Source organism: Mustela nivalis (genome assembly GCF_964662115.1).
Source record: "Mustela nivalis genome assembly, chromosome: 1".
Lineage (NCBI taxonomy): Eukaryota > Metazoa > Chordata > Mammalia > Carnivora > Mustelidae > Mustela > Mustela nivalis.
The window spans coordinates 148599182-148616867 of NC_139020.1; the positions used below are offsets into that span (position 1 = coordinate 148599182).

A 17686-nucleotide genomic window follows, 5' to 3' on the forward strand; every position below is an offset into this window, starting at 1 on the left:
CGTGCACCCACAATCTTAACCACTGTGCCACACAAAGTCCCCAGAAGCCCAAATGAGAGTGATCTTTGCATTTCCCATAGTTACAAGGTCAGCGGTCTCCCTTTCTCAGCCAAAGAGCAGGGTTGGCTCATTGTCACAGGGAATCCACAAGGAAAAACAAATGTCTACTCACGTTTCTGAACATGTCAAGCTCGGCTGACCCTTGTGCGGAGCAGTTTTGCATGAATAATGGCTAAAGTCAGGGTTTTGATGGAGGGACACAAACTACGACATCTTACGAAATGTTCATCAGGTGGCGAGGGCTCTGATTTGTGACAGAGGTTTCCCCTGTTGCCGAGGGCAGCCCCTGATGAGGGCTTGCCATCCTGCTTTCATGAGTCACCGAAACTGCCCCAGCCCCGTCTGCTCTGCCGTGTTACAGACACTTCAAGGTGCAACAGTGGCAACAGAATATGGCACACATGTAGAGAAACATCCATGCCTGCGGGCATGCAGACACACACGCTTTCAATTTGGATTGATTTAACACACTGAGTCCACACATCCCTTATGGTGGTAGTGGCAGGGACACTAATGTCTGTCCCTGTGCTGGGAACTTGGAAGAATGCAACTGACTTCAGCTCAAGGCTCTCAGAGTCTGATAAGAAACACAGACCATGAAGAGTTTGCTGGTTACACAGACCCTACCAAGAGTGGGTTGCGGCAACGGGGAGTCAGGGAAGGCTTCCCAGAAGAGGAGATTGAGAGTTGAGTCTTGAGCACCAAGAATCATACATAGTTCTGAAAAAAGTGAGCAAGGCAATGGCATGATGAAGAAGAGGCATTTCCTGGTCAGAAATGTGGAGACAGGCTGGAGTTGTGACCTGTAGAGCCAGGAAGCCTAGATTGGGACCCTTGCCCCTTCCTGCTGGACCTGAGGCCTTGAGCCACTTATTACTGCCTGATTCTCAACTGTTGACGGGACTACACTCACTATCTCACGTAATCCTCGCTACTGAGAACTTAGCACCTGTTAGCACTTAGCACTCAGTACCTGTTCAACCAACAGCCTATTAAAAAGGCTCATAGAGCTGACCCTTGGCTTCTTTACCATGACTATGTCCCTTTGGTCTCAAGAAGATTGGGAAGTGCCCCCAATCCAACATCTCAAAGCTTTGCAGAGTCCTTGGCTCCTGGAATTTGCCTTAAAGCATGAATAAAGCATGGTTTTTATGCACAAACTACCCATGCTTCCTTACAGAATAATGTAGGAGAATACGTAATAGCCAACAGGCTACCCTGAAGCTGGGGGGGGGGGGGATTCAGCAGGCGGCGGGGGGGGGGGGGTCACAGGAAATTATATTTCCTGTTTGTTACTTTTAGGGGACTGCTGTTTAAATGGTCATATCCTTTGCAGGAGCTATGGTGGGGTGGAATGGGGTATGGGAGCTTGGCTTGTGGGAAAAGGGAGTTTCTCCCCGAACTGACAGTTAATTGTAGTGAACTGTGGAGAACCAAGAAGAGAAGAAGAGAAGCCCCCATTTCAGAAAAACAATCCACAAATAAATTGCCAATCACCACAGTTCCAAGTCCACTGTAAATTCCCCTTCAAAACAGCAAAGGAAAGGAGCTAGGACAATTTATAATTTCCTGGGCATATACCGGCCTATATTTTTGACAAGCTGTAATGGAAAGCAGGTTTCCTGCATGCTTCTACTCTCCTTGCCATTGTTCCTCTAGCTTGCTTTCTGCTCCTCTCTGTTCTGGTAACATGAAATTTATTTTGTGATCCTGACAAGTCTAGTGACCCAGACTTACATGAGACTTGCTTAGAATTTTAACTGCAGTTCTCTTCTTGACTCTTGATGGCTCTTACATTTCTTTGGTTTTCCTGGCCCTTGGTCCTTGGCAAAAGAGAGCCTAGAATGTAGCACTATGAATGAGCTGCCACATTGACTACAGCAGGACCAGGGACCAGAATGTCTTCGAGACAGGCTTTCACGAAAGAAACTGGAGGGGAGAATAACAGGGAAGGTACAGCGGAATGAGAATGGTTTCGAAGGGACTGAATTCAGGGCTTGTAGAAACTACTTTAATAAGTCTACAAAAAATGGTGATGAGAGACACCAGCCTCTCTGTCCCCCAACAAACCAGTTAGACTGCTATCCACCAACAAGACCACTCTGGGAGAGCTAGAGTTCACTTAAGAAATTTTAGCAGCACAGCAGAAAAAAACCTGAGAAAACCTGCACAAGAAGAGAAGGAAGAGTTTCATTTTGCCTGTATCATCCCATTCCTCCCGCTAGCATTGCTCACCACCAAGAGGGAAAGTTCAATCCAGAAAGAGCTCCCCTCTCTAGGAAAGGAAGAGCAGAGGGAGTGACTAGTGTCTCTAGCTTTTTGGGGCAAGTGAAGGTCCTGCTTCGGCTTTACCCTAGAAGGTACCCTCTCAAAATCCAACGCATATGTGAATTACTGGCAGGTTCTGATTCAGCAGGTCTGGGGTAGAGTCTCAAATTCTGTTTAGAACACGTCCCCATGGCACACACTTTGCATGGCAAGATTCCAGGTAACCTAATTCAACCATCTCATTTTCAGGTAAAGACACTGAGGTCCAGAGTGAGAGAGTAACTCAGGGAAGGAAGGTCAGAGCCAGAAAGGAGTCGAAAATCTAGCTCTGTGATTCCTGGCCAGTGGTTCTCTATGGAGATTTCCCACCAGCTCTGCCCTTTGTCATCCAGGCTGCCAGGAATCAGAAATGGGAGAGTCAATCCCCCAGCTGACTCTAATGCTTAGCCCGTTTTAGAGACCAACAGATGAGATGTCCCTCCAACTGCCTTCCAGCCTAGGATGGTGCCACTTGAGACAGGTTGCTTGATGTGCTGCCTGGTGACAAGGGGAATAAGAGTACATTGCAGGCAGGTGAAACCAGGGCCATTTGCCAGAGTTCACAAAGGGGTTGTGAGCATGGCTGGGGACCCCACCTGCCATCTCTCTTTGAAGAGAACCAAAGCCACTGAAGATGAGGAAGGGCCACTGATGAGCTCCCATCATTGTGAGGAGGGAGATCTGGATGTTTTGGAATCTATCAGAGAGAAAGTAAGCAAAACTGAGGCTGTGATCTCAGTGTGGAGGGAGGCATTTCTAGAAGAAACAACCCTTTGAAGAGCTTTTGAGAATTAAGTGAAAAACATCTGAGGTGGGACAGTTTTCCTCTGAAGATGTGAGTGGCTAGCTAGGTGGCTTCTTTGCTGTGTGAGAGCATGGCTATGAGGATGGCATATTTAGGGGATCGGGGTCAAGGCTTTCCCACTGCCTGTAAGGAAAGGAGCACACAGAAAGAAGGTTCCACTAAATGAGCCTCTAGGAATGAGGGGCTGTGATGGGGGCACTATTGGCCCAGATTCTGACCTCCTTTCCCTTTGTTTGCCACATGGATTTGTAATTCCTCTGCCTAAAGAGGGGAGGGGAGGGAGGGGAGAAGAATGTGCTTCTCTGCCCCTGGACTTTGGATTGCTGTGTAACTCAATTTGGCTTTCGAAGGGGCTGTAACACGTTGCTGAAGTCCCTGAGTTCTAGGGTGGTTCCTGACACAGCCATGGCTGAATGGCACAGGAGCCAAGGAGATGGGCCATGAGCCCGAGTGCACTCACAGTGCCAAGCCAAGCCAGTGCTCTGCTCAAGGCCACTGGTCACTCCAGAAGACAAACTGCTGAGCCGCTAAGTGAGAGGACAGGACAGCTATGGTAACCAGTCATCACCGACTCCAATTTCATGATCCCTTCTGAATTTCAGACCTTTGCTCTCATTCCTAGATATAATGAAAAGAGAAACCAGACTTTTAATCATGGTGGTTGGCTGCAGAAAGTGACACTTCTGCTAATAATAAACATGCGATCCTGAATGCTTTCCCACATCACATGCCTTTTGCTCAGGTCTCCTGGTGCTTCATACACACTCCCTCATTCATCATTTGGAGGCCTGAGGCTTCTGCTCACTCCCATAGCGAAGAGAGGCAGCTAACTCCTGGCCTGGGGGACTTTTCCCGGGCTCCTGAGTTAATAGGATTCTCAGAGGGAAGGAGGACAAGGAATTACCCATGGCCTTGCTGGAGAAGCTAGGCACTGACTGTAAATAATTTCCTATCAGTGCAACTGCTCGCCATATCAGTGCCTGACTTGGGTCTTAATCTGGTTCAGCTTCTTGCTGACTGTTGTTATCTTAGGGAGATCAACTTTTCTGAGCCTTAGCTTCCTCAACATAAAACCTGAAGAGTTACTGTCAGGGTTCTAGGTAATAACTATGTGAGAAAAAACTCCTGGTCTTATGCTTACATATATAGGTACTCATGGGTAGCTATTTTTCTTTATCAGAGCACAGAGGAAGGAGGGTTGTCCTGTGTGAATGTATATGTTGTTGACTGCACAAAGACTCCCAGCCAAGGAAGCAAATGGAGCTGAAGTTCAATCGTTGTCTCCTCTGTGGCTTGCAGCTGCCCCCAAATGAAGGGTCCTTGTTTCTAATCCACACATGGGTATATGGTGGGCCTAATGGCCCAGCACACTGACCATTAAAAATATGTTTGTATTGAAATTTCTCTGAAAGAAAGTGAAAGCCCATCACTTAAATGAGTAACTCCCAAATGATTGCTCAGCCCTTTTTTAAAAATTCAGTACATCTGGGGAGAGGTCTTGGAATCTGTACTTTCAGTCAACATCCTGGATGTTTGTCCAAACCAAGGTTCAAGAATCACTGGGATATTTCTGGTCTCCTTGGCTCAGTCGAGGGCTCCTGAGAGACAAGAGCAGGTCGAGCAAACAAACAGGAAATAATCCACAGCAGTCCAAGTTTAAATCCCAGGGTTAAAAATCCAGACATACTCCGTGTGTCTTGTTAACAATAGCTTCAGCCTGCAGGGCCTCCCAGTGCGGTTGGGGCAGGGAGGGGCACAGACGGGGCACATGGCAGAGAGGGCAGCTTGGGAGGTGGCCGGGTCTCTGATAAGTGGCCTCTGATGCTCACTAATGATAGGAAAGAGCTTGGCCACCGAAGGCAATTACGGAGGATGAGACACTGTGCAAGCCAGAGAGTCGGGGGAGTACAGGGGGATATTATTATCTCTCTGTCTTGCTTAATAGGAGTTAATAGTTGGAAGGGAATAAAAGAATGGTGTGTGAAGTTTAGTGCCAGTACAGTCTAATATACATGCTACATTTTTATTTCAAAGAGGATAAAGGCCCAAATTTTATACTGAAAACAAATGTTAAAAATTAATTATAAAGAAGACACCAGAGGGCCTCGAGCATGTTCCCTGGGTGACTGATTAAATGCCTGCCTCATTTAGACTGGTATAAACCCAATCTCTTGGAAGAAGGCCAAAACTATTTGCCAACGTCCACAGAGACTCTCCAAGAAAATGATCCCAGTGCCAGGAAAGAGAAAAACATACTCACCACTGCTGCCCGGAGCCAGCCACCACTGCGGGGTGGGATCCAGTCATGGGCAGGAAAGGGAATGCTTTTGCTAGGTCAGTGTGGGTCAAGTGCATCCTTTCCCACCGGAAATGATCGAGGACCCATGAAGCCTGTGATGAAGGTGGCCTGAAGAGTCCCTGCTCTCAGGCCTGGAAGGCATGGGAGCTTTTTTTTTAACCCCCAGATTTTGTTTGGTTTCAGAGAATTGCTTCCCAATTCTCAGAATATGCAAGCTCTAATTGAATATTTAAGAGGTAGGAAATAAGCCAATGACTCTGTTATCTTTTGAATTTTAAAATCATATTTTAAAGGCAAGATAACATTTTCCTTGTTAAAACAAAACTGAAAGATTACCAAAAATGCTGACTGTCTGCCTTCAATACTTTGCACACCCCCAAACCCTAACTTATTTTTCTTTCTTTCTTTCCTTCTTTGTTTTTTGCCTCAAAGTCTGGGGTAGGCTCTCTCTGACCTGCAGAGAACACAAACCTACCAGAATAGTTTTGTGTAGTATTCTCCTATTGGTGACATTACACTGGGCATATTTTCCACACCTCACATTTTCCATTAAATGACAGGTCTTGGAATTTGATCGATGTTGGTACATACGCTAACCATGGCATAATATTCCAAAATATGGATACAATTACTCCACATTCAACATTTTGAAAAAAGGTCCATTTTTCTTAGGCTGATATTTAGGGCTGTTCACAGTAAGATCCCAACCTATATTCTGTGTACTTTATTTTCCACAGATTCCGCCCTCCACCTCCAAGGAAACAAACCAAACCAGAGGAACCATTTTGCAGTTTCCCACAAGAGGGCAGCATTTCAATGAAAGGGTATCTGTAACATCAGTTCTTCTGCATCCTTTAAGGGCAGTCTCGGAACCTTCCTCACAAGTTCCAGTCTCCTTTACCTGCCCCTGTGTGGGGCCCTTACCACTCTTGCTGTAATTCAAGTAATTCATGTAATTCATTTAAGTAATTAATAGCCTATTCTCATGTCCCCTTTTAGCAGCAAGCTCTGCGAGGGTGAGAGTATGGACCAGGGATGTAGTAGGTACTCAAGTTTTTGTTGAATTAAAACAACAACAACATCTTCCCGTTTCTCTATACTGCTTTGGGAAGAGGAGCAAAGGGTCAGCCAGAAGTTGGGACTATGGATGCATTTTCCTCCCATTCATCCATCCATTCATCCAACCATCTTTCCTTCTATGCATTCTTCCACCCCACCCTTCACTCTTCCTCTTCGGTGGTAGCCATGAAAATATGTCTTAAGATTTCTGACAGCACTGTGAAGCTGGGGTGGGCTGACTAATGGGAAGCATGAGACTGTGCCTAGCACAGGGGCACCTGCCCCCTCTGGTCCCTGTGGAGGTGTGGCAGAACGGACGATGACAGCTCACATTGGCTGGGCTCCTCTGAGCCACATCTCAAGGCTGTACCAATTCCTGGAGTTCCTGCACACGGCAGGGCCTTCCACGATGCATGGTGTTTTCATTTTACGGCACCGTGACATGGATCGGACAACAGCTATTTTAGAGTTAAAGAAAGTGACGGCAAGAGAAACCGACAGTTCACCTCAGGGGCCGCGGCTGGTGCCCACTGGAGCCTAGGCGGAGGCTCCCACCTGGTGAGCAGCCCCAGCCCAAGGCAGGGGTTGGGGGCCAAATAGTTGCAGCCCAGGAACTGCTAGAACAAAACCAGTTTCATGACTCCTCTGGATTCCCTCCTGGGGAGGGAAGGTATGATATGCCCAGTATACACCAAAATCAGCTGATTCTGTTTCTTTAAACCAGACTCTGCCATTCAGAAACAATGGGCTCTTACCCACCTCTGAATTTTCTACGTTCTGAGATTCCGTAGCCTCCCCAATGCACCTTCTTCTAGTTTTCGACAAGCACAGCCAGCCGAGGTTTATCTGGCCGGAGGGTCATGCTGCAGGCCGAGACCCCTGCCAAAGGGAAGAGCGAGCTGCAGCGTGAGCCCTCAGAACTTGGGCCGCAGGGCTGTGTAGGTCAGCTGGGAAGGGAGATCTGGCTAAACCCTCTCTGAGCTGTCACCCCAGACCCGCTCTGCTCTCCTCTTCCCTCTGAGCTCCTGTGCCTCCCAGGACCGGCCCCCTCTCTCAGACGACCATGACTACCTCACGTGTGTCTGTAGGCCTTTCCAGGCCTCTGCAGGCAGGCCATGTCTGGTAGCCCTACTCCCTCCTCTATGTCCACGTTTGGGAAATGGGCTTTTAAAAGCATTCCTGCTGGTCAGTATCCTATCAACCATTTTTCTGGTTGGTTGCTTCCTGGTTTCTACAATTCCATTCGTGTCCTCTGTGTCAGGTACCCTGTCCCCACTGCTCACCCTTCCCTGGGGTCCCTCCTCTGTTCCTTCGAATTCTCTTGCTGCTTCCTCTACACACTTGCCCTGTGTCAGACCTCTGTGCTCATCTCATGCAAACAGACAGGACTCCGTGAGCAGCGCAAGGCTGCCTGCCTGGGCAACGGCCAGCAGAGATGTGAACTGTGATGACCTGGCCGGGATACACCAGAGCCCCTGGGCAGTTCTTAACACACCATCAATTTTCGGGGATGCACTTGGGTAAACAAGCAACCTGAGAGCCAGTTTGAGAGTTACTGGGCAGGAACCAGGAGTCTGAAAGCACTGAAACAACACACAAGAGCTACCCAGACTGCTTAAGTTGAAGGAACTGGCAAATAGAGAGGGTAGGTATTGGATATGGAAAGAAATACTAATTTTCATCAACGAGCAATGGATGCTGCCAACAAGGATGATGATGATACAGAAGAAAAAAGGTGAAACCAGTGAATTTAACTTTCAAAAGTCAGATGAGTCTAACTTTGTTCCTATTTTAATGGTTAGAAGATAAATTAGAAACTATGAGAGAGTCTGAAAGTACAGAGCCATTTGCAGTGCTTTCCAGAGAAGAGGGTTAAGAAAGCAATTTTTAAAAACAGAATTAAAATTCTCCAAAATAAGATTAATTTCTAACTATTCTAATTTTTATCTCAAGTGCACAAAACTTGGATCCTGATGTGGAGAAGACCAATGATTTCCAAGTCTGGTGTGCTTCTCAGGTTGCTACACTGGCCCCCATCATGGGTAGGGTGGAAGGGTGCCGCCTGCCCCCCAGCGGACAGCTGGGAAAAGTCCTGCCCTCGCCTTTCCTTCTATCCTTCTTTGAGGAGACTGAGACATCACATATGCCCTAAACAAGCAACCTGAGAGCCAGTTTGGGAGTTACTGGTGACAGATACATTTTGTCCTAACCTCTCTGTCATTTTCAGTCCAAAATAACTACATTTTAAGTGTGTCTTTCCTTGTCAGCTCAGATTCTTCCTACTGGGAGAGAAGGCTACCCAAAGAATCACCAAAATATGTTTCAGAAGTCTGCTCTGGCTCACAAGTTAGCACACTCTGGCCTCGGGTGAGTGGGATCCAGTAGGAACCAGCCCCTTCACATCACAGAACTGGTCACCCTCCAATAAGGTCCAGTATGGAAATGATGAGTTCAGGTGAGTCTCAGCTTCCCAGCCTCCAGGCCCCCAGTTTTTGGTATCTTCTCTTTTCTTTCTAGTAAGTCATTTCACAGTAACCTTCAACTGAAGGGCTGACTTTTCCACTAGTGCTTCTTGGGGAAGCTGTCCCCCTTTCCTAAACCAGCATCATATGAAACTGTAGCAAAGGGTCATGGGTGCCTTTTGTTCCTGCCAGGGAGGTGAAAATTTAAGCGAGCACAGCTCTTTGGCAGCTGTGCAGTTAACCCACACGTGTTTCCAGGATGACGCATGAGCCGTCGAAGCATTCGTGCGGGGACCTCGCCTTTCTCCCTGCCCTCCCATTCAGTGCACCTGAGGCACGTGTTGGGAGTGCAGCATTTCACCTGAGCGCTTCCTGCAAAGTGTGAACCTCGTTTGCACACACTCTCTCTCAACCTCCTTGTGTCTCTAAATTAGAAAACCTAAACCTAAATGTCGCTTTTCTCTGATATGAAACAGTCCCATGGTCAATGGAAAGGAAGGTGACAATTAACTTTCAGGGTAAACTGCAGCACGGTGGCACAAAACGCCACTTGGAAGAAAGTGGTCAAAACAGAAACCCCCTTCCACAAATGACTTCCCTTGTTTAAGACCAAAGTGATGAATGTGGCTCCCGAGGCTCCTGTCAAATGAGCAAGGTAGAGGCGCGTTTGCTCTCCCCTTCCGTTGCCAGCTGGCTACGGGAATGTGCTGTTTTCATGCTGCTGGGTATGCTGATTGGCTGTTTGATGATTTGTGGCTAGTTTCTTTGCTTTTCTTTCTTTTCTTCCCATTTTGATACCTTCTTTCAAGTTTTCTAATAAAACAAGCTCCATTTCTGAATTTCCAGTGGGGCCATTAGGGCCCAACACACAATGGACTCCGTAGGCCCTGACTAAACGCGCCATGTTCTGTTACTGAGTCCGGTAATTACAGGGGAACAGCCCGATGCAGAAACAAAAAGACGGAGGCAAGCCTCCAACTAGTTGTTCGAGTCTTAACAGTTTTCTTCCAGGTCTGATTAAAACTGTGCCTGAAAAATTGCTGGCTCCTGCTTCTGCATAAATGAAAATGAAAACACGTTTTGCTTTGCACAGTTCTTGACAAGAGTCACATTGTGACTCAGAGGGGTAAAGGGACCCGCTTAACCATATTTGACTGATTCCCCAAATCACAGACCAATTCCTGCCAGGCCGGCTTAGAGCCTAGGAGTTCCCATAACCACAGAAGGTCACTGCTGTCTCCCTGCAACTGAATTTCCTAAAACCTAGCCAAAGGCATCATTTGGTTCTCCAGATGAGCTAGACCTCAGAATACAAAAGAGCACGCAGAGCATGGCAGCATCTGGCAACTCAAAAACATTCCATAGTAAGACACTGGTGGGTCCTCTCACCTTCACTTGACAGCTATGGCTTCAGTAACAGAAGTGGGTCATGCTGAGCCGGCCTGTGACGCTTCTGCCCTACACATGCCAGTTCCATCTTCCCAGACGACTGGAGGGCCACAGGTGTGTTCGTGTGCCAGTGACCATGGGCTCTCATCAGCCTCTGGGGAAAGGCAAGACTGTGGCTCAGAGACCCCTTTCAGGAAAGGACCCTAAAGAATTGGTGATGGGTTCTAAAGAGACATGGATGCACAGACAGCAGGTCTGGCCAGCTGCTCTCCTGGGCACCTCCAGGGAGGGTTCCAAGAACTCTCCAGCTGTTCTACTCCCCGGGGCCCCGTCAAGTCACTCGTTTCCATTACCCTCCAAATGTCCCTCCCACCCAATGTCTAGGCATTCTTCCCTCCCACAGTGATAGCCCCCTTTCTCATTACAATCTCACTGCCAAACCCTACATTTCCTAAATCAGCTCTGAAGCATTACTGAAAGAGCAGGCCTGCAAAACACCTTGGCTGTTGCCACAGTGATGCCCCCCCACCCTGGAGCCCCCAGTTCCACAAAGGACTGTGCATGAATCTCCTCATCACTCCTCCAGGTGCAGGGAGAGATCCAACACTGCAAAAGGGGGAGTGGCAGGAAGAGGTGCTGCCCAGTGCCAGAGACCCTAAGGGGCTGGCCCCAGGAGCCCACCTTCCCATCATCCTTAGCTGCGAATCTTCTCGACCATTCTGCAGACACTTTTGAAAATCTCCAGCCTTGCCAGGCAGGGCCACCCGCTCCTGCTGCTTCCCTGTGCTATTCTGATGCACACAGTGAAAAACAGGCACTCGGCTCTGGTCTCAGGGTCTGGGGCCAAAGCAGCCCCTGGCAGGCTGCTGCAGCGTCACCGGCAGACAGACTGTCCAGGAGCAAGAGGAGCCCAGCGTCCAGGAGTGAGAGGAGCCCAGCGGGGCATGCCGTGAGCTGGGGGTGTCCTGACTCTGCTGGGAGGCACACAGGAGGTGGTGGGCCTGGGGGAGGGGATGATAACACCCACCCACGAGCCCCTGCTTTGCACGAGGTGTGAGCAAATGAGGAACCGGGAGGGGAGCTCTGCAACCCGCTGCTCTCAAAGGCTGGCAAGCTCACTCTCTCCGTGACTCATCCAGTTTCCCTCTCAGGACTTCTTAATGCCTTTTATCTGCCACAAATGTTCCTGTCAGGGAGTTGGTAGGTGTTAGATGTTCAAGCAGACTCAGGGGTGTGAGCACACACACACTGTCTTTTGAAAAGCACATTTGTCTCGCTTAAAAACAAACAAAACAACATACCTGCCTGCCTTCAAGTACTTCTTTGGGGATGAATGGCCTGCCTCTGACTTCTCGGCTCCCAGGCCTGGCCACTCTGGAGCCAGGCATCAGGGATGCGCCTGACGCGGGGCCACGGGTGGGAGGTGGTAGGGCTGGCAACCAGCACTCTTCAGAAATGGCAAAGCCAAAGGGAGAGAATATTAGCGAAATTTCATAAAGTTTCATTAGTGAACAGCACTCTTTCCTCTACCTTTCCCTCAACAATTGCTAATGTAAGGTCCCTTCCCAAATCTTCAAGCCCCATTTAAAATATGCTATAAAGTAACCCACCTACCCATAGAGAGATGGGGATCCAACCCCTGTGAATGGATTCAGCTCCAATCCACAAACACACCCAGGGAAGAAAAGAAGGGCGCTGCCCCAGGGAAGCTGGCAGCTCTAGGAAGCAGCAGGCAGAATAAGTGTAAGATGTGCAGAAGTAGGCAAGCGAACAGGCCCCAGAAAATGCTATGAAACATAGAAGAAGAGGCAGCAATGGGGCAGGGGCCACAGGAAGGGGGTGGGCTCCGGTGGAGGGCATCCAGACATGTGGGGCTGTGGATGAAGGCCCGAGGGCAGGCCTGGGCTGACATATGGGGCTGGGAAGGGAGCCTGTAGCCACAGTGCAGAGGGGCTGGCACACTTCCCCAAGGACCCCCTTTGGAGAAGCCGGTCATCAGGTGCTTCCTGTGGGGAGGTGACTGGCTCCGGTGGGGGGCAGGGGTTGACTGGGGGGTGGTCAGGGCACTAGGGTGAGAGCAGTGGGGTAGAAGGGAATGACCAGAGCAGAGAAACATTCTGAAAGCAGAATTCACGAGACGGGCTCAAATGAACAAGGCACAAAGATGTATCTGCCAGCAAGAGTCAAGGGTGGGTGGCTGGTATCCAGGGTACCCCAGGCTGTGGGGGAGGGGCGGTGGTGGAAACAGAGCAGGAGCTACACAGAAGAAAGAGAAGCAGCTTGCAGCAGAACAGTGTCTTCCTGTTTCTGGGCCCCCAGAGGCAGGCAGTGGCCTCTTCCCAGTGCCCCACACACCTCAGCACCGAGGGGACGGTTGGGGAGGGGTAAGGGAGAAAGATGACCAGTCCTGATGAACACAGCATCACCCAGCGCTATGGGTAGAAAAATATGGGTCAAAAGTGAGCTGGAAACAAGAACCCGTTGGGGGCCGAAAAGGAAACGGAGGCACAAGAAACAGCTGTAAAAACCAAAGAAAGCCAAGGACCCTGTCCACCTTCCAACTCCAAAGGCTGGCATCTTGCCACCACAGGTGGAAGGACAGCTTAGGGGGTCCAGGAGGGCGGGTCCCCTGGTCAGCTTCGGAAGGAAGAGCTGCTGGGCTGCTCTGCTTCCGGACAGACCAGGAAGATGAAGGAAATAGGGTCTGTCTGCAGGAAGTATCAAGTGCTTTCCAGGCCTTATTTTTAGATTAATGTGCGATGCTATTACTAGCACTAGATTCCCAGCAGGAAGGGGCTGCAGAAGCAGCCATGTTCGCCGTCTGTTCTGTCACTTCAGCCACAAAACTTTCACCCTTGCTACTTCTCACAGATGGTCCTCACTCCTCCATTTTATTTAAATTTTTTTTTCAAAATTTATTTTTCAGGTTTTTTAAAATTCAAATATAATAAACATACAGTGTTATATTAGTTTCAGGCAATAGAAACACTTTTCTAGATACATGTCCTAAGGCAAAGGAAACAAAAACAAAATTGAACTATTGGTAGTACACCAAAATAAAGTGCTTCTGCACAGCAAAGGGCATCATCACGAAACAAAAAGGCAACTAACTGAACGGGAGAAGATATCTGCAAATGAAATAGCCAATAAAGGGTAGTATCCAAAATATATAAAGAGTATACACAACTTGACACACAGAAAATAATCCAATTAAAAAACGAGCAGAGGACCTGAATAGACATTTTTTCCAAAGAAGACATCCAGATGGCCAACTCCCTTCTCCATTTTAAAACCACAGCTCCAGGAGGCATCCTGCAGGGGTCCTGGATGGCAACCTTGGCCTCAAGTCTTGGTCCCCCCTGCCGTGCCACCCAGGAGTCCCAAGAACACCTGCCACTGTACGCCCAGAGTGCATACAACTTTCTCCAAGGAACCCCAGGGCCATGGCATTAGGTCAATACACAAAATAAAATGACCAGCCCTTTTACCTCCCCATTACAAATTGCACTTCAAAAGGGAAAAATACAAGAAATATTCCGAACATGCTCTTCCGGGCAGTGGCTGAGCTCTGGGTTGATTCACTCTGCTTGTCTTCTTTTCCACCAAGGGAAGGGAGGAAAAGTGAGGAAAGACCACAGTTTCATTTCATAAAGAGACTTGGTTTTTCAACACAAACTTCTTAGTGGAAACTTTAGCCCATCTCATCAACTCCACAACTGCAGGGTGTTCTGTTTTAGGTTACTGCAATTAGACAAATACCACTTGTTTTAAGAAAGTAAATAAGTAGCAAAGGTTGCTGAGATTCTATCCCCAAAGTTACAGTTTACAGAATACTGATGTCTCAGAACAATCCTGTGGTTTCAGAAAAAACAGTCCACATATTCTCTGCGTCTACTGGAAACCTTTGTCAAAGGCCTGTAGATTTACTTTAATTTGGTGACCCACCAGGGACTTTTGTCTACATTCTTCCTTTTAAAAAAAAAATGCTACTTTTGGGCTTTTTGAGAGAAGTCTAGCTGCTTACAAAACAAAATGCAAAAGCAAACAACAGTTACAGAGTGCTCATCAGGCACAGAACAAGTAATCTCCAACATGGAGAATCTCGCGCCCTGTTGTTTTATTCTGTCTGGTATTAACAATTAGTGATGACCTGCATTGTCATCAATTATATCTCAGAGTCTGTCTCGGGAATTAGACGGTAAAGTACCTGAAGCAGCAAGAGAATGAGTCCTTCTAGTATTCTCCAACATTTCTGCCTGGTGCCTTTGTATACGCAATAACTTCTTGAATGAACAACGAACAATCGGATGAATGGCCTTTACTTTACTGTAGCTTCAGCAGGATCAGCTGTGCTTTCCCTGGGGTTGGAGGCAAATGATAGGAGGATCTGGAAAGGCCTGGTCAGGAGATGGCAAATTCGCAACACCTAAACCAGCCCTCCTCCATGTGCCCTTGGCAGACATTAATAATCAATTCCAGGACTCTTGCTGAGAGGTGATTAGATCTCAGATTTCATCTCAGACCAAGCCCAATCAGTTGGCTGCAGCCACCCTACATGCTCTGTAGAGAAGGATCTGTTTGCCTTCTCAGTGTTAGGTCCTGAGTCTTAAAAGAAACATTTACTAAAAATAAAAATAGAAAACATAGATTAAGGGTTATTTCTCTAGTTTCAATGTCAAGCTTTTTATTTTTAAACCCCTTCCTCCTTCTCATGCTGATTTGCATGTGTGTGTGTGCACGTGCGCATGTGTGTTCTGCCTCCTCCCCTGTGAGCAGAACTGTGTTTGATAACCTAGCTGACTTTCTTTATGGTTGCTCTCTCCTCCTGCCTGGTGCCTGGGACCCTCCTCCACGAGGATCACACACCTGCCTGCACTGTGACAGCAAGGAGCCAGATGTTACCATGAGAAATACTGGGTCATTCTCCTCAATTGAGAGAGACTCCATTGGCCTAGATAATTCTCCTGATGGTATACCCCAGGCTTGGTCCTCAACACAGAGGACCTGCTTCGTGTACTAGGTTTGGGGAAGCCAAGTGGTTCCCACTGGACCCTTGACATCAGACCTGGACTGCAGGACTTCCCTGGCCACCTGAAAGCTACCCTGCCTGCTGCCAAATGTCTACCTTTCTCCAAGGGATGGGAAGGACTCACCAAGCAATGGGGAGTGGTTCTTTTGGGGATACCCCCGAAGGTTCCTGGGCACGAGGGGGATGCAGACATGGGAGCTTTCAGTCAATGATGTTGTGAGACCTGTTAGGAGCCGCAGTCAGTCAATATGAAGGAAAGAAAAGAAGAGCTTGTCCCAACACTTGAGAGGCTTATGATCTCATGGGGCAGATGAGACCTGCGTGGTGGGAAGACCAGGCTAAAACATGAGCATGGCCTCTTTGTCTTGCCAGCTGAGAGATCGTAAAAGCACGAGAGGGGTTCCTTATTCCCCTCTTGTGGGAGAAAGCCGGAAAGCAGAAGGTCAGAGGCTTCCTTGGCATCTAGAGAAAGAGGTTTTTGATGACTAGTTCTTGGAAATCAAAAGGGGAAAAGCTAGATGAGGGAGAGCAGTAGGTCTCTCAAAGACTAGAACCAGCCCAGCGGAGCCCAAGGGGCTCTGCAGTGGGAGGGGATGTGGGGCTTCTCCCTGACACTGATAGAGGAGCCTGGGAGCTGGAGGTGGAGGTGGAATTCTGGGAGCTGTGCCCCCAGGGCTGCCAGAATCTCTGGACCATGACTATCAGCTTTCTGTGTTTCTGTGTTTTTTCAATAAAAGTATTGATCAGTTGAATTAAAATATTCTTAACAAGTCCTAATATTAAAGTCTGAGATTGGCAAGAGAGCTACCACGTGCTACCAGGGTCTTCTGTCCCTTTTGTCTAATTGTCATGATCCTCATGGAGGTATTATTGTCCCACACTTAGAGATAAGGAATAGATAAGAAAGAGGACTCAGAAGAGTAGTAAACTTGCCCATAGGCCTGTGGCCCCCCAGGCCAAAGCTTGGTTAGACCACAGGCTTCTCTTTCCACATCACCAGGCCCCCCTCTTAACTTCTACAGGGTCCTGAAGTTGGTTGTTAATGGAAGGATCCCCGGGAAAATAGTTTTATTTAGGAAAACATCTGCCTAGCTGTGGAAGGAGTCTGTGGGTCACAGCAGGGTCTGGGGTCAGCGCCTTGGATTCAATCTTGACCTTGCCTCCAAGTCACGTTTATAAGAAGCCTCTCATGATGAGAATGTCTCTCATAGCAGTAAATCAGGAGAGGAAATCTGCCCTTTAGTACAGATGTGATGAGGAAGAGCTCCAGGCTCAGCTCTAGAACAAAGCCATAAAAGAAAAAGTTCAACAAAAAAGTTACCAACATCGGGAGTATTTGTATCTATGTGATTAAAGTAACAGCATATCACCACTGCCGGCTTTAGTGATAACTTAAGATCTGTGCTGTAAGTCTGTTTCATTTCCTAAAGATGTGTCCCCTTGTTCAGGCAGTTGTCCTGAACTGCGGACAGCTTACGGGCCCTGGGAAGGAAAGTGAACCAAGGCCTGTGCTGGTTGAGGTTCCCCCCAGGAGGCCTGGACCCCTATAGCACATCTGCTCTTCTCCTCGACCAAATGACCTGGACTGCAGGACTTCCCTGGCCACCTGAAAGCTAAGTCATTCCGACAAGCAGAGGACGGGAAAGTGACAGTCCATGAGCCTGGTGGGAGCATTCTTGTGCTAGAAGGTCCTTTGTACAGCGATAGGCTGTGTGTTAGCAACACTGTCCCATGGAGGGAAAGAGGACAAGGTGTCAGGATCTGGGTGTCCCTTGGAGGGGAGTGTGACTTCTCATTGCCAGAATGGATGCAAAAAGTGAAGGAAGGGTGGGAAGAGTGGGCCCCGGGCTCAGGGAGGCTAGTGTCTCCAGAGGCTGGTCCTCTCTGCAGATGGGGGTGGGGAGGAGGAAGGCAGACACACATCCTCCACCTCTTGGAAGCGTAAGAGCTGGGTGAGGTGTCTGTGAAAGGACAGGCTTCTAGGGTGAGCACCTGTCGTTGGTTACAAATTGCTATACTGTCGACCTGGGTTTAAACATTACAGGTGGACTTCCATGGTGCTTGGGGAAGGGGGGTCTGAGTGGAAGGTGAGGCAGAACCCTACTCCCCTGGTCTACACAGTAGCAGCAGCCCCAGGGTTAAGGAGGCTGGTAGTCCTGGATCTGAAGGGAGATGAGCTGGGGACAGGCAGGAACCCTTGGCAGGCAGGAGTCAGGGCAGAGAAATCAATAGCAGGCCCAGGATGGGTCTGCAAAAGATCTACACATACCCTAGTG

At 48.4% G+C, this 17686-nt stretch overlaps 1 long non-coding RNA gene across 1 annotated transcript in view; it reads right to left on the bottom strand.

The window, feature by feature from the left end:
• LOC309862002 overlaps positions 1–17686 on the bottom strand; it is a 115401-nt gene that overhangs the window by 39371 nt on the left and 58344 nt on the right. The gene's annotated exons all lie outside the window — the stretch shown is intronic.